This window comes from Passer domesticus, chromosome 5 (genome assembly GCF_036417665.1).
Source record: "Passer domesticus isolate bPasDom1 chromosome 5, bPasDom1.hap1, whole genome shotgun sequence".
Classification (NCBI taxonomy): Eukaryota; Metazoa; Chordata; class Aves; order Passeriformes; family Passeridae; genus Passer; species Passer domesticus.
Window position 1 is genome coordinate 80,889,776 of NC_087478.1, and position 18,348 is coordinate 80,908,123.

Sequence of the window (18,348 nt, forward strand, 5' to 3'; positions counted from 1 at the left end):
GGTTATGGGAAAATCTGAAAAGGCAAAAAGTTCTGTGTTGCTTCCTGACATTTGAGCAAACAGGTTTTTGCAGCTGTGTGTAATTACAAGAAGTTAGAGGACTGTTTATTTAACAATGATATATTTATACATTTACTAGGAAATACAGCATTAGTCAGAGAGGCATTAAAATATCTGCTAAGCTATCCATTATAATATCTGCAAACTGAGCCCTTAAGAAATAATATTCTTCCGTAGTATTCTTCCACACAGTCATTTTTCAGTTTCCTGTAAACACAGCTAGAAAGGCATAATCCAAGGGGGAAGTTCATGGAGGTTCACACAGAAACAGGGAAGTGCACCTTTGAAGTTTATTTCTCTCTCTGATATAAATTTAACACCTGTTTGCATGTCAGGACTTGGGGATTTTGGGGTGTTTGTGTCACTTATGTTGGGAAATCTCAGTGTCTCCATTCCCTATGAGGAAAATGAGCTCTGGCCTGATAAATTCAAGAGGCAGAGGGGGGATTTAGGTGCCCAGAGCTAAGACTGACCTGCAGTTCTGGCCCTGCAGCCACATTTGCCACTCCAGTTTGCACAACAGTCCCGTGCTAAAGAGCCTTTGATGGTGATGTGATGCAGCCCCTTCCCCAGGGGACCATAACCCATGTGCTGTAGATGTGCTTTTCCTGAAAAAGCTGCCCCAGCTCAGTTCATATATTGAAAATTTCTATCCCTCCTTTAAAAGTTAAATTCTGTTAAGTTAAAGAGCCCAGGGAACTGCAGCCAGTGTTTCAAAGTCACAGGCTAGCATTTTATGCATTCATATTGAAACCAGAAGACAGAATTTAATATTTTTTAATATTTTTCTTGGGTAATCTATCTTTTTTCTTCATCTTCTTGAATTAATTTAGTGGTGCTGAAAAGTTCTGAAGTTCTTTTCTGGGCTAGATTAATTATTTGAGACAATGGGAGTTGTTTAGTTGACTTCACTGTGAATTAGAACAAGTCATTTATTTAAAGGCAAGATACAGCACGAACAAGCAGTGAAGTCAACTCTTCATTCTTTTGTTCTTCTTACAAGACACACTTGTAAGCTCAGCTTTGACCTCTAATCATGAAAACAGATTGTTTTCCAGACTTTTTCATTATATGGTGATTTGAGAGGAGGTTACTGGTGATAATATGCACACCTTCCAACTGAAAACTGGATTAATATCATTAATTCTCCTCTACAAGTTCTATCAAATGAAAAACAGAGTGTATCATGGAGTATTTCAAATAGATTTTTATTGTTTTGAAGGAGTTATATGGTGTGATGTTCATAATCACAGAAAACTATAATAATTTGAGTTGGAAAAGACCCCTTAGATCACCAAGTCCGCCCAGCACTGCCAAGTCCACCACTCTAATAATGTTTAAATTGCTTCCTTTTGGGCATGCCTGTGCTGTAGATTTTAGAGGTGGGGAACAAAACAGAGGCTGTGATCAAAAATGGAGAACCAGTGGGATTAATTTGTTCTACAGCAGCATTTTATTCTCAGTCCTGCAGTGCATCTTGCCCCTCCATCAGTATCACATTTTGTCTGAGTGGAGAAGGCAGTACTCCACCTGACATAATCCCTTGGGCCATGGCTGATAACCTTCTTATTATTTCTTCTTATTTCTTATTTCTTATTTCTTTTGATGCCACCAGCTGTGGTTAGAAAACCAGCACTGAACAATGCTGTGATACTAGAGGGGAGAAAACCCAACCCCCTGACTCTTTCTTTTGCTCTTATATTTTAAGTTTTGCTAAAGAGGGATAAAACAAATTGGAGCCATTTTTATGGGGTATCTTTAAGAATATGCCTTAAGGCTTTTGCCTCTTTCTGCTGTGGCAGATGATGTTGGGAGGGGACACACATTGCTCCACTAGAACAGTCCCAACTTCCCAGTGACCTCAGGTTTCTTCTTATTCGCTTTGTGTTTCATCTTATTCATCATTCACAGTGTCTTGTGCAAGCATGGTTGAATTCACACGAGGTGGTTATTTAAATGGCATGTTCTGCCTTAAAATTGTCTGCTTATTCTCCTTAATTACAAACATTAGGATGCCTTACTCAACCACTACCCTTATCCTGAAAATCAATCTGAATCTGGTTTTGAACTCTCCAGCAATTTTAATAATATGTTAATTTTATTTTTTTAAATAATACGTTAATTTGGGTTGGACTTGATGACCTTGAAGGTCTCTTCCAACCTAGTCATTCTGTGAATTCTGTGAATTTTCATAGTGTTAAGAATCTTTTGATCTCACTCTGCCTCAAGATATGATTTTCATCATTGGTCTAGTCCTTCTCCCACTGAAGTTAAAAGAAGGCTTCCATTAAATTCAAGAGGAGACAGAATTTAATCCTTTTCAAAGCAGTACCTGGTTTGTAGACAGGTGTGCTGCCTGGACTCTCAGATGGGAAATTACAATTGAGATTTTAGTTTGATTAATCAGTCTACAGTAACACAGAGGACAGTCTGGATCTCAGTCTTAATGGTAAGGGGGGGTCAGGTCCCTTGTCTGATGCTTAAATCTTCTGCAAAATGAATTTTTTTTGTCACTTTGAAAAAAAGAATGCTGTTTTGTAACTCTTTCCTCTCTTTATTGCTCCCATCTTTGCATTCAGTGCAGAAAAATATTCCTGTATAATGACTCTGGTCTTGTCATAGTAGTCCTCAAATGACTCTTTATCCTAAAATGACTCTTTATCATTTCTCTGTGTTTTCCTGACTGTATACAGAAAATGGGAATGTAGAACATGTGGTGGACTGTTGTGAGGTTACCCTGCTGATAGCAATATTTCTCTAAAGAGCTGTTTTTACAATACTTTTTCTGAATCCACACCCCAAATTCACAAGGAGGACACATTAAACTGACTTTTCCTGTGGATTCCAATAATCTTTAAAATCATGGGCTTTTCAATCCTCTGTGGTACCCAGTGCTCCTGCACCTTTTACAAGCAGTTAACATTATTATTGTTTGATCTTGCTGCTTCTTTCTGGCTATTTTAATTTTGAGATTAGTCATGTGTGCTCCACGACTTCCCTGTAAAGACAGGGGATGAGTTTTGCAATTGGCATGTTGTGATGAGACCATTTGGGACCCTAATGAATATATTAAACAGGCTGGGGGAGATGAGAACTCTTTTGGATTTGTCTGAAGACGTCTTTGGAGCCATTCAGTGAAAACAAAACAAAATAAGGGGAAAAAAATTTGTTTTCAGCGCTCCAGTTGCGACATTGTTTGCTTCAGAATGAAACGCTTCACTTTTAGGTGACTTAAACTTCAGGCCCAGTTCCAAAGAGAAACATCTTGATTTAGGAAAAAATATTTTAGCAAAAACTTACAATTGTTTTGATCCACTGTTCCTTCTTTGTGCCTTTTTCCCTTCTGTGTGTCTGCAGCTGCCAAAGTTGTGGCACCAGGGCTGTAGGCTGACCTTTCCTGTTTGCCACTGCATTTTTTGCATAGTTCAGGTTGCACTGTCCTCACATCACTCCAAAGGGGAAGAAAGCAGAGCATGGACAGGCAGTTTCCCTCAGTGCCTTCACAGACCTTGAGTCCCATTTGAAGCCACCTCCAAATGAAATTAAGATAAAGGCTAAGAGAAATTGCATTCAAGAAAATTGTCCTGGAAGAGATTTAGAAGTTATTGGCTTAAGAATGTAACCCTTCTGTAACTGCTGGAGATGAAGGGGTTAAAGGGGTTAAAACTCTTCTGTGATTGTTTTTTGGTTTCTGATTCTGCCTCTGGAGCAACTGTGCAGGTCACTGAAGGCAGCAGGAACACTTAACTGGGTAGAACAGTGGTTCCAGCTGCTACAGCCCCTTCTAAAATCACCCTCTGTGGCAAGATGTTTATAATTAGCTGTCCTTTCTGGTGTTTGGGAAGATACTCAAATAAAACCCCCAGCACTACACAAGAACAAAGGGCTATCAGTGGGGAATGCTGATGAATGCAGTTACTGGTTCAACGGGGCACTTGTGGGAATTTGCCCAGGATTAATTTTGATTTCCCAGCACATTTGCAGGTGAAACATATTCTGAAGTGAAATAAGAGGTTAATCATGAGAAGGCAGCTGACTGCTCTAAGCAGCAGCCTTTTTCATCAATGCCTCTGATGCAAATAAAAACCCCAAACAGCCCTAAAACTAAATATAGCATGAAAGTCCTCAAAAGCCAGTCAATAAATAGTAATTATCTCTCACAGCTGGAAGCATGTTTTGCTTTGAGTGCAACCAACAAACTGTGCTTGACTGTGTGCTGATTATTTCAATCAGGTTATAAAGGAGAATGCTATTTTGGAGCCCCTCACTTGGAAGGTGTTCTTGTAAATGTGTTCTATTTCCAAACCCTTCCCTTCCTGCCCAAGACCTGGAGGAGTGGCAGAGCCTGGCTGGTTTGACCCCAAAGCTGGGCTGTGATTCTGACATTGCTGAAGGACAGAGCTCCCCCAGATCTCCTCCCTGTGCTCCCACTGCTCTCAACAGAGGGAGCAGAGCAGACATTCAGGGTGGGACCAGCCCTGCCAGGCTCCATGGAGGAATGCCACTGGGGAGGGGGGAATCTCAGTATTTTGGGAGGGAGAGAAAGGAAAGAAGAGACAAGAAGGCAGCTCTTGGAAGAGGAGTTAAAAACCAGGCCTCCCATGTTTCATGGCACAGTGAATTTTTTTTTTCCCCAGACATGTCACCAGCACTGGAGAGTGGCTTAAACTGTGAGATGCTGACAAACTGATCCTCAGGACTGGCTCTCTAAGGCTGTCAAACTGAACAACAACTTTGGATTAACTCTCAAAATTAACACACCAACAATCAGGTCAGGAAACTGAAATTTATAATGTTCCCGTGATGCACTGTCCTCATTCCAGGGAGTGAAATTGTGCTGCCGTACCAAACATCCCAGGGAAAGGCTGGGCTGGCAGGGATAATTCCCATTTCAACAAGAGCCACATTTTTCAGTGTCATCTTGCAGTTCTTGGGGCCTGTTTTAGAAACTACATTACCTTTGAGGCTTTGTTTTTTGCCTGTTAGAATGATGGTTGTCTTCTGGAAAATAATATCTATTCTAATGTTCAGTCTCCATTTCTGACAGCATCAACATAGCCAATAGTTTTCTCAGTGCATAAATAAATTATTGCCAGGCTCTTGTAGATGGATGTGCACTGCATGGCCATACTTCAAATTATTACAGATCTCCCTGTGTGCAGTGTGCTGAGTTTTGAAAAATATACAACCTGAGGTGCTGCTGCAGCTCTTAGATGAGTATTTCACATATTCTCATCTTCCTTCTTCCTAAATGGACTGGTTGAAATTCTCAGATTGGTTTTGGTATTGCTGGTAAATTAGAGAAAGCAAAGAGGCTCTCAATTGTTTTAGTTATTAATTAAGGAGATCTCTGTTTTACTAGAATGACAGGCACAAGGAGGAAATTTTGAACTCCCAGGAGGGATATTTTATGTTATTTGTTTTTTTTTCAAACAATGAACTCTTTTTTTGGAAGGCTATTTACATTTTCATAAGTAACATTTTAGGATGCTGAATGTAGCTTTTCAAGTAAAAGGCAATCATTAAAAGGACTTTGAGGTGGTGTCACTTACAGTGTGCACCTGAATTATCCTTGAGAACCATAAAAATTGCTCTATTTAAGTATTTTCCTTTTCCTTTTCTTTTTCCTTTTCCTTTTCCTTTTCCTTTTCCTTTTCCTTTTCCTTTTCCTTTTCCTTTTCCTTTTCCTTTTCCTTTTCCTTTTCCTTTTCCTTTTCCTTTTCCTTTTCCTTTTCCTTTCCTTTTTCCCCCTTTTCCTTTGTTTTGTTCTTCAAGATTCATATAAGGAGCAGAATCTTCCTTTGTGAAAACCCCAGAGGAATGGGATAGAGGGAATTGGATGGTCAGAGGTTCAGGTATCCCTAAACATTGCAGAACTGTGATGAAGTGTGGCACAGTGCAGAAATTCATCCCAGTCCAGCGAGGTTCTCCCGAGATCAGTGTGGAACAACATATCTCGGTGTCATTCAGATGCTCTCTCGAGGTTGCATTCTTGGCAGCTGCACACTTTGGCTGGTTTTTTTGTTTTTCCAACTGTATATGGACTTCTTTTGTTTCAAATTAATCTCTTGATTGGCTGCAGATGTACACCAAAATGTCCTTTGTTTTAGTGTACATTTTCAAGTGACTAATGATTAGCACTGGTTGGAAACTTTTCCATTGACAGACATTTGTGGTTACAGCAAAATTTATATTTTCTGTGGAAATGCATCACTTTTGCCAAGGAGAAAAAAAAACCAAAAAAACTTTTTTTTTTTTTTGTCAAGTCATCCTGAAATCCATGGTTTATTTTAGGTCAGCTGGTTAAAAGCTCAAAGCTGTTGATTGTTTCAGGGCACTACTTAAGACTTGTTTTTGATGACTGCTTGCATTTGTTGCTCCAGGCTCCATTTATCAGCCTGCTTCATCCATCAGTATCTCTGGCTGTGATGTAGCTGTGATGCCTTCAGAGACAAAAAAATATCCCACAGAAAATTATGGATAAGAGCACAACTCCTGTGGGGGATGCAAGAGCACCAAGTTTGCAGTTGCAACCTGGCAGGGTTGTAAATGCAAACAACTTAAAAGGATTTCATTTCTGTTGTTGCAAAGCAATTACCTTTAGTTAGAAAAGTTTTAATTGTGATTTTATTTGAATGCTATATTGGAATTTTTTTTCAGTGGTTCGTGACATTTCTGTGTTTTAAATGAATTAATTATGTGTGTGTAAAAATACTAAAGCATTTCTATTAGATAAAAAAAATGCTATTAGAGTTAAACCAGGACTGTGTAGAGATTCCCAAACTGCCAGCTGCTTTCTGAAGAAATTTTTAACAGCTGTTTCACAGGTACTGGGTTTTTTTTCATCATAGCCTTCCACAAATGGTCCTGTAAACAAATTAATTTAAGGTAATAGTAATAGTTAGCATTAAGTAGTCTGAGGATAAAGACTGTGAACATATTTTTAATGATATGGGAATGTGGGAATGTTAATTTTTAAAATAATTTTATTAATTTTCTTAGATTTCTGAGCCAACTGGTCATATCCTACTGCCATATCATAGTCATATCCTACTTGGGGAGCTTTGTGTGCAAATTGGAGCTGTGAGAAACATAGTTTCCTTTGAAAGCATTTCTATCCAGTCCATAATTGGAAACTATTAATAATTTGATGTTAAGTAGAATGAAAATCTTATTCTTGAGCCTCCTGTTATCATCTGTAGTTTTTAGCAGAGGTGCTTTTGTACTCAGCTTTAAGGCTTAAAAAACCAAAACCACAATAATAATAATAATAATAATAAATGCTTTTGCCTCTTTTAATTTGAATTTTGAGGGTATTTTTATACAGCCTTTAAAATTCCCTCAAGTCTCATTTTTCAATCCCCTGTCTACAAGTACAAAGGCTTGAAACCTAACCTTGCACTAAGCAAATACAGCATCATTAAGTAATTACTTGTTTTCAGGAACTGTGATTCTAAGGAAAAAAAAAATTATAAGACTTTCACTGGTATATTGAGAACGGGGTAAATGAGGGATAACAATAGTGGAACTCTGATTTTTGCAGTGGCTGCCACCTCTATGACCATAAGCCATTAAATGTTCACAAAAATGAATAAACAAGCTGCCTAATGTCGTATTCCCCCATGATTTGAGACTTGATCTAAATAAAATCCTGATAAACATAATAGACACCCTCCCAGCTTCTTCAACATCTGTGCCAGCCTCATGCAATTGGAGCATGGAGGAGACAGAAGGGATGCACTAACCAAATGTAATTCCTGTAAAACAGGGCTATAAGGAGATGGGATTGGTAACTGAGCACATCCAGGATTTCATGTTATCTGAGTGCACAGTTCATGTTTATGCAGGCACTAATAACCTCATTTAATTTCTACAATATCACTCATTTGTGGAGGGATGAGAAAACCTCTCCTTTGTACCCAGTAGTGTGCACACACAGGGGTTCTCACTTATCAAAGCTAATTTTACAATTAGAGAGCACACAGAATCTGTGAATTAGCCCCATAATGACGGGAACAGATGTCCCTTGCTGTTGAATGAGCAGCACAGGACATCAGGGGTGTTCTGTGCAGTGCTGCCTCATGCTTCCTGACAGCCAGCTCGACCTCCCTGAAGCCAGCCTGCTCCTTAAAAACCTTTCCTAGTGTTTGTCTAGCCAGAGGCACATTGCAGTGGTGACAGAAGGCAGCCCCACTGCAAGTCCTAACCCCTTCCATCCCCTTTCCCCAGGCTGCCAGAAGCCCTGGGCAGGCCTTGTTCATTGCAGTCATTCCCCTCCAGGGATGCGTCAAACAGAAAATCAAAGTTAATTCTCCTGAGGCCGCTCTTGGACCAAGCCACATACAGACCTAATCCTAATTACATAATATTCCCTTGTCAAACACTATTTTGCTGGGGCAAGATGCTATTTATATCTCACAAGAATGGGATTTTTAATAAGCACTAGGTCAATTTAAAGGCAGAGTTGTGGAAGGACTCTTGTTCCCACAGCTGTGATGCCAGAAAAATCATATGGAGGTTTGTACAGGAAGGTTTGAACAGATCTATTTTACTGTGATTGCAAAGAGAAAAGTGAAAATATGGTGATTAGGGCATAAAGGAGGAACAGCCTACAGTTTCCAGGGCAGATATTGCTGCTGCTTTTGTGTATTTGGTTAATGGGCAAAACAGGCTTGGGAGGGTTGAAATGTTATGTATAATGCAGGCATGAACTGTTGGCTGCACATCACTAAAAATGTGCAAAGGGTGAGTTGATAGCTGGGAAAGTATCTGAGATAACCTGGTGGAAAATCAGCCCTGCAGTGGCTCTTCAGCATCCTCAACACCCTTGGAATGCTGCTGCAGAAGGATATTTCTATTTTTCCCCCCTCCTCACAGCTTCACAGCAGCAAGTGTACAGGAAGATTACCCCCAAATATCATGTGACAGTTTGGTGCTGGGCAGCTTTTAATTGAGAGGTGTTAGGGTGTGAGAGATTGCAAGAGATGGAGCTGTCATTCCCAATCTGTTCACACGATTACATGGATGTGGGTAGTCTCATAATCCAGATCTACCTTTTGTGAGCAAGCCAGGACCAAACTGCTTCCCTGATGCCCTGAAAAGGGGAGTAATTTTTTTTTTCAGGGTGTCCTTTGCAGCATGTGATGGGAGGTGCTTGAGGTTTGCTGTTCCCCTTCTTGTTGGGCTCAGTGCAAGTGATTTTGTGAGGAAATCATTAAATCAAGTGAAAGCATCATGTTCTCTAAAGGAACAGCAGAAAGCCAGCACAGTATTTGCAAACCACATACTCTTGCTGAGCCTCCAGCTTGTTCAGAAGGGCTTTTCTGCTCTAATTCATCTGATGTGCTTTGGTGAAATCAAGCAATTCTGTGCCTTAACAAGTGTTCCTGTGGACACAAACAGGGTGGCCTTGGATCACACGTGAGTTAAGACACTGAGTTTTTGCGAAACAATAGATTGATTAAGGTAGAAGCATTCTGATCCTGTCCATTGAGCTTCAAGCTCTGTGATTGGCAGTCTTAACTCGTAGTCACCATGTCCCATTTCTTATTTTGGAAAGCTCAGTTTCCCCTCCAGATCCTCAGTGCTGAATGGCTGGAATGTATCTTTTGATTCCAAGGGAAATTTGCAGGCATGGTCTCTGGGATTTAGCCTGCCCAGGGTTAGGCATGTTACTATAGGGACACTTGCAGCACATCTGTCCTTATCCCTGTTGCTGGGGGAAGAAAACTCAATTTTAACATTCAAACACAAGTGTGCTTGGTGAGCGCATATATAAAATCCTAGCTGTTTGCAAGCTGATTTACCTTATAATACATTGCATACACAGTTTGCATCGTAGTGTTGGGAAGACAGAGGCTTCTACCTGCTGAGACTGCTACCAAACCCAGTTCTGCATTTAATTTTAGTGGACTCCCTCAGCGTCCCTCCCTGCGAGCTTCGGCGGGTGGGATAGACAAATCCCTTTTCGGGCGCTGTTTTTCCCCACCTTTGGGACAAACCCTGAGCAATTCCTCGTGTTCTGCTCGTGTTTTTCAGCGGGTTTCCCTCCCTCTCCCGGTGCCGGGCGGGTCCGGTTCCAGGCGGCCCCACGAGAGGGCAGCCGGGACGCGCCGCATCCGAGCGCTCCGCTCCTGGTCCCGGCTCCAGCTGCTGCATCCCACCCTTCCCAGGTGAGGATGCCCTCTCTGAGTGCCCACCTGCGCCTCTGCCTGCTCAAATCCGCGGCTGGTTGGCGGCAGAGCGAAACTGGACAGGCTGCCCTGAAGCAGCAGCCTGTTCTTGTGCGTGCCTAAGGGCAGCGGCTCTCCTGTAAAGCCGGGATGCTCAGAGGAATATTCCAGCTTGCTAAATTTAAAAAAGGAACGGGACTGAGTCGCTTTGAATTTCTAAGTTTAAATGGTGTTTATTCTCATTTTATCAGGCAAAGGTTAAAGATTTGCCTGGTGGTTCTGCCATACATGCTGCTGGTTATGGCAGTCACTCTGTAACTTTGGGCAATACATTTTCCAAAAATTAGATACAAATTATAGATCTAGATCTATAAATTATATTAATAATATTATATTAGTATTATTAAAATATTATTATAATATAATTTATATTTATAATACAAATTATTAGATCCATCTTGTATGCGGAGCTGTATATCAGATCATTCCAGTCCTCTCCTTTTGGTTTGCTGTTTGTTTTTTTTTTCCCCCCTCCTCTATCTGTGGTTGAAAAGCACAACTGCTGGAAGCAGAAAGAAGTCAGAAAGATTCACCAGACTGGAATATGCAAGATCCCTGTAATTTCTTGGGAAGGGATTGATGAAACCTCAGAGGAGCTGCCTAAAGGCTACAACCTTAATTAGTCATCAGTCTGCTGTCAGAGTGTCAGAGAAAGAAATGCCTGGGTGAAAAGCCATAGAATGGTTTGGTTGAAAGATATCTTAAAGATCACCCATTTCCCCTGCCATGGGGAGCATAAAAACTAAATGTTGAGCTTTTATTTTCTTTTGCTGGTGTTGGGATTAAATATGTGAGATGGTATTTTTTGTTTGGATTTAGATGTTTATTAGTTCTTATTTTTATTACAGCTTTGCAAACTGTGAGTTTTATAGTACTTTTAAAAAATAAGTTAAAGATGGAAACACATCTTTTTCTTTATAAGGGTTTTTAAGGATAAGTTGTTTAATTAAGAAATGGCACAAATTATTTTTATTTTTAACTTAATAATTACTTGTGGTTTGTAATGTGGATTTTTAAAATTTAATTACATAATACTACTTAAATTTATGAAGAAGGTGAAGAAGAACAGAAGAAGGATTACTTTTTGTTTTAAAACTTCTATCTTGTTATATATATATTATATTTTAAAACTTTAAGTTTTCTACTATGTGATATTATACACTTTTATTCAAACTACATGCTTATAGTTTTAGTTTTATTATTTAGTTTTGGAAGCTTTTTCTATGGCTCCAGGTTAAATGTAGTGGTTTTTGTGGGGTTCGCGTTTGTTAGTACAGAAAGTGTAAAATGTTACTATCTGGATAGTGAAAGGACACCTTTCACTGTCCCAGGTTGCTCAGAGCTCCATCCAACCTCGCCTCAGACATTTCCAGGGGTGGGGCACCCACAGCTTCTCTGGGCACCGGTGCCAGGGCATCACCACCCTCACAGGGAAGGATTTCCTCCTATTATCTGATCTGTACTGTTGCCTTTTCAGTTTAAAGCCATTTTTCCATATCCTAGCCCTACACTCCCTTTAGAAAAGTCCTTCTGCATCTCTCCTGCAGGCCTCCTTCAGGTACTAAAATGTGCTCTAAGGTCTCCCCAGAGCTTCTCCTTCTCTCCTTCTCCTTTTCTCCTTCTCCTTCTCCTTCTCCTTCTCCTTCTCCTTCTCCTTCTCCTTCTCCTTCTCCTTCTCCTTCTCCTTCTCCTTCTCCTTCTCCTTCTCCTTCTCCTTCTCCTTCTCCTTCTCCTTCTCCTCTTTCTATCCCCTTTTCCTCTCCTCTTCCTTTCCCCTTCTGCTTCCCTCCTACCATCCTCACAGGACTGGTGCTCCAGCCCTCTGATCCTTTCTTTTTGCCTTGAAATAGTGTTTTACAACAGGAAGACTTTCTTCTTTGATATTCTTACTGGTTTTTGGGAATTTTTCATGGGTTTTTGTTGTTCTTCTTGTTGTGCTTTTTTGTTTGGTTGGTTTTGAGTTTGCTTTTTCTTTTTCTTAGATTGCTTACCTGACCAAGATGAATGTCAAACCTGAGGGCTCTAATGTGTTAGCAAAAGGTAGGTGAGGAGAATCTTAGATACTTTTTGTTTCAACAAAGGAATAAGTCGTACATCATAAGTAAGAAACCTGCTGTTGCTTTTTTAGATTTTTTTTCTTTTGCTAGAAGTTTTTGAAAAAAAACTGACAGGGATTTTAAAGCTCTGGGAAACCTTGTAACTTCAGAAACAGGAAGATAAACCTTGAGGCTATGGTAATGCTGCAGAAACACAGCAGAGAGTTTAAAACAGTGAATATATTCACTGGATATACAGGATTGACATGAATTCTTCTACACTTTGCCTGTGAGTTCCCTGGGCAAAGCCTGTCTTTCTTTGTGTTCTGTAGTGATTTGGGCCACACCAGAGGAAACCCAGCAGGGCTGGGACTGTTTGTGATCTTCTAATAAGTAAAATCAACAGCAAAACATGGGATGTTTCCAAAACTGGCATCTCCTCTTCCCCTGACCAGGTTCTTTTCTTGTTTGTTTCCTCAGGAAAATTTATAAGCCCATGTTTTGCCATGCTGTCACTGTGGAAATTGCTGTGATTCCAAATACCTGAAGATCATGGCTCTGGATAAAGAGAAAATAGACTGCCAAGCAAACAGAACCTTTTGTGTTGCAAACAGATGAGTGCAACGTGAGCTGAGGATGCAGAATGTAATTTGTGGTGGGAATTTTCCCAGAACTGGAAAGGCAGGAACTCAGGATATGGTCTCCAGGTCTGCTCCTGACCCAGTCCTAAGGATGATGGATATGGCAGGCCATGCCACAGCCATCCATTGTCTGCAAGTTTATTTAGAGGGGGAAAAGGAAGTGAAACAGATATAAGTGATATCTGACATTTTCCTTTGAAAATGAAAAATATTTGAGATTACTGAGATTTGATTTCTTACATGAACTGCTGTTTTGCCTTCTGTATTCTCCTTTTGTCTTTTTCTTCCCCCCACCTCCTTAGCTGAAAGTCTCTAGCAATTTTGTCAGAAGAAAAACTTGGAAAAAACTCACAGAAGTGTTCACATCGGCATGCAAATGAAGGTGGTGAGAGTCAGCTGGCATGGAAATGAAGAAAACATGTCATCTGGAATAAATGCAAATATCTGTTTAAAATGCCAACCTTAACTATTTTGCTGCTGATCAAAAAGTGAAAGAAAACTGAGACGCTCAATGGAGGAAGGAGGAAAATTTGCACTGGCTCTCATCTTTGTGAAGCCAATGAAAAATACCTGAGTGGATAGCTTCCCTGAGTTTTTATTTATGATTCCTTATGGAGAATGGAGGAAGAGAAAGGAAAAATACTAGAGGAGAATGGTGTATCCTTTGGACTGAATAATTAGTGGTTGACAGCAAGAATCTCAACACAGCATCCAGGCTCAACAGAGAAGATAAAACCCTGACACTCCTAAATTCTGCTAGGAGTTAGGGGTACAGAAAGCACACCTTTCTCCCAGCTGAGTTTGAATACCAGAACTCAGAAACAGAAATCACACATTTAGCTGCAGCAGCACTTTAAGTGGGTGGATTGGAGGAAAAGATTGACTTGAATGATAAAAACTCTTTTCCAAGCTGGGAAGAAAAAGTATGTTGTGTTTCTTCTAAGATATTACCATTGCATTCAAGTTTTGGACAAGGCACTGGAGTAAAAAGTATGGAGATGAGAAGGTCTCAGCCATGATTCATGCTTTGTAGCACAGTGATAGAATTAAAATAATTATGGTTTCTGAAAAAGAAATAAGCTCAAATAATGATTTGAATGCCCTTTTTAAGCTTTGTTTTTGTGATACACCTCTCTGCAATGGTTTTGGTTGTCTCCTGGGTCACTATTTTCTTAATTAATCATAGTTTAGTTGGTTTTTACTGTTGTTATTATTATTGTGGTTGCAAAACTTTGAAATATAACACAGTGAAGACTAATGAGCTCTTGTGAATAAGGAATGAAGATTACTTGGTTTAAATCATGTTTGGAAGAGTGATTTTGGCTCATGAGCTGCTATGACCAGGATTTTCACTAGATAGGGTTCGTTTTAGGATAGCATGAGAACTAAATGTTTTCTTTAATGCTAGCAAGATACTTCTTTTAATTTGCAAGAACCACCTCACTGCACTTTGAGAGAAAACTTTCTTTATCATGATCAAGGTGTTTTTATTTTTAAAATTTATATATATATATATATAATAACCACGTGTGTTTATGTGCATTTAGAAGTTAAAATGTTATTTCTATTGTGAAAATTGGATTTGTTAAAAAACAAAAAAAGTTCCAGTAGGCCATGAAAAAACAGTACCCAGTAAAAAGTGTCAAATACACATCAAGGACAAGTTCTTGGATGAACTTTTTCTGTGCTGCTCGTTGATCTTATGAAAAGTTGATCTTGTGAAAAGTTCTGGCAGTTTGTGAAGCAGAGAACAGACTAGTTTTCTGTAGTGCTATGAGGTGTGATGGCTGTTGGACCACAGCACTTCCTCTAATTACAGCTGAACACGTCAGTGCCTTGTGGCCAGTGTGACTTAAAAAGGAGAAAATAGAGATGCCAGGTCTTTGTGCACAGTCTTTTGGGCTTTTGTATGAAGAAAGAATTATTTATGAGAACATGCTGTGTCACTGAAGTTATCAGAGGTCTTTGTTAGGAGTTGGGTTTGGTTTGTTTCTCTTTTTGTTTTTTATTCCTTTTTTTTCTAAAATGCTGCCAGGAAAAGAGATGTTCTGGTACATGGATAATGAGGCATTGCATCAAAATGTATTTCTTAAGCATTAGTAGTTACAATGAATATTGCCAAGAGTGGTGAGTTATCTGGAACACTTGATTTTTAAAACAACACCTTTTCCCACACACCCATAGAGCTGTACTCAAGAAAAATGCTGTGGTCCCCCTTGTCTGTTTTACAAAATACCCAGAATGGTCCCCTGAGTTTCAGATTAGGATTACTTCAGGTTAGGATTTAGCAGTTTGCACAGGCTGCACTGCAAAGCACCTCCTTGAGCATAACACTGCCATGCCAACCCCAAAAACTGCACTGGCAAAACCTATGGAGTGATTTGTGTCCAAAAGCTATTTTTATGGGCTCAGATCTGCAGGCTGATGCGTGCCAGGAAGCACAGCCAGGGCTTTGCCTGTTTCCCACCACCTGGCAGCGAGGTCTGGGTGCCACAGGGACCCTTGTGCCCTGCAGCAGGCTCCAGGACAGACAGACTGCTCCTTGGAGCTGCCCCTGTGGAACAGGCAGGCTTTGGAATCAGCAGCAGAGCTGAAGGAGGGGTGTGCAACTCGCCAGGTGTGGAAGAGGTTTTACCGGGACTGCTGTGAAGTTTGGTAAGAGGATCCATGTTTACCCCTGGAAGAATTTCCTACCAAGGTCATTGACACAGAAACCAAGAAAGAAAGAAGGATAAATAAGAGAAACCTGCAACTGCCTATTCCAATAATCACTTTGTTTGTCTTTCCTGACCAGTGAGTGAAGTGTAAACTTCTGAGTTCTGTAGGAATGTATAAAAAGCATGCAAGATATAATAAAAACAATTTGAAGCCTTCTGCAAATGGAGTGTTGTTTTGTATTGTCTCCATCTCAACTCTGACAATCAGGATCTGGGGAGAGAGGGGCAGCAGAATCAGGTCAAGAACTGGCATTTTTAGCAGTGGAGCCTAAAGGGCTTTTGAGGCACAATTCCCTTTTTTTTGGGTCTGCAGCTGGCTTGGATTGGTCTCAGCTGGAAAATATAGGGATGGCTCTCATGTTAGGACTTGTCCTTGGAGGAAATTATTTTAAAAATAAGTCAAGGTATGATCACAGTTCAGAATCATTATTTTGTAATAAATTTCACATAGATGCTTGGCTTACATTTTGTCTCGTGCTAGTTTTGGATATAGATTAAATTAAATTAAATGGTGTGGAGGCAGGTTTGCTGTGCAGTAAGAATGTCCATATGCTGAGATACAGCCAAGATATTAGTTACAGCCATCTCCTGATATTAGACAAGCTCTTCCAGACCTTCTCTCCTGAGAATGGTAAAGCACACAGATCACCAGGGCTGTCCATCTGCCCCTTTCATTATTAATTTCTGGTGCTACTAAAAATGTTTTGTTTTTTGATCATGAATTGAATGTGATGAGTTGAAAGCCATGATGAAACACATGGTGTGAATCTTCAAGGTGCTCACAGACCCACTGAGGAAGAAGAGTTCCTCTTACTGCAACCTGTGTGGGTAACATTCATCCTGAAAATGGCACGTCAGCAGTTCAGGGAGATAAAAAACTTGTTGATACTGTACTGTATACTGTTTATTCTTGTTTATACTTAAAACACATGAGGAATTGAAGGCTATAATGTAATCACAGGTAACTGTAGCTGATGGGAAAACCATTTAAATGGCAGCCCAGAGTGTCTATCACAGAAAAAGATTATTTAAAAGTTTTTTTTCACATCAGAAACATTGAAACACATCAAAACTAACATTTCATGTCGCTCCTAAACACCTTTCAAAAATTATTTTGAAGAGTGAGATAGGAGAGAGGAAATCTCTTTTTCTGTTTCTCTTTTCAAGGAAAAAAATGCCTAAAGATAAAGGGATTTTTCATTTTCTCTTTCCCTATTAATTTCTATTTCAGACTTTTCCATTTTTAGCCTTTCCTTTAAAAAAGAAGGGCAAATGACTGATAAGGAATAAAATATCATAAATTCCATGTGAAATATTGTGAGATTTGCCTTTCTGCAAAATGTGTTCAAAGAACATTTTTGGAGGGAATGCAGTGGTATCATTTTCTTTTGACCTGTGGTCTCAGCTGCTGTCGAAATGTGGAATTCTTTCTTCATAAAATTGGAAGAATTAATCAAAATAGCTTTGCCTCATGCAACATGTGGAAGTCACACATTTCATCCTGTCAATTTTCAGTTCTTGTAGTAGCTTGCTGTGTGAGGCTTTGTGTATATGCAAAATTTCCTAAGTGGTACCTGTAGGTCAAGTGTGTGTGGTGGTTTTTGCATGCTTTTGTACAATTATTAAAATGTCAAATTTGGACATCAAAATGAGTTTCTTCTTGCTTTTAGTACTGAAAATATCCTGAGCTGATCAGTATAAAATATCCTGGGTCCTGGAAAATGGCAATGGAGTGATTATCTGTTATTTCCTGCCTTTTTTCTCACTCACCTTTTTCTTTAAGGGTAACAACTTTACTGGCAAACATCTTGTGAGCAGAGACTCCATAAAAGTGAACAGCTCCCAGTTTCAGGAAGGTCTTTGATTCTTATTTGCTGAACCTAGCAGTTTGAGGCTACATCCAGGCAAATTTAATACCAAAATGAATTTTGTTGTGGTAGATACAGCTGCTTTTGGCTGCAAGGAAGAAATTCTTTAGGATCTCAAACCAATTCTCAATTCTTTAGGATTTAGCTGTCCCGAAACCTTTGCATAACTTGGAATTTAGAGACTGGAACTCATACAAATTCTGCACACCAGTCCCTGGTTCAGTCTAAAATGCCTTGAGATCCTCTTGATCCTTAATAAATTAACATGCATATAGCAGAGATTGAGGATGGAAATAAAGTCATAACAAGTATAATAATTGATACTACAGCATGAGAAAGAAGAGGTGAAGTTTCTGGCTGTATGAAAAGATGTGTTTTGATAAGGGAGCTCAAGAATGTCCTAGGGAGGGTATCTTACATGCTGAGAATAGCAAGTAAAAACCTATATTTAGGAACCCCACAGACTCCTGAGATGTAGCTCAGTAATTATTTTGCATGTTATTGCAAGGTCAGAGTCTGAAAAATGCATCTGATATTGGAATACTAGAAATGCCAGCTGTCATGCTGCAATAATAACTGTAATTAATTGTCAGTACTGTTTCCCTTCTGACCTCAGAACACTTTGTGAAGATCACCAGAGTTGCTGTCCCAACTGGGAAAATGCCCCTTTTTTAAGGAAGCACGTTCTTACATTTTTTGCTGTAGTTCTTAACCTGTACAGTTTGATTTCAACTTTTTGTTCTGCTGCAGAACTTTTCCTGCCCATCTCTCCTTACCCTCTCATGAGTGAATTC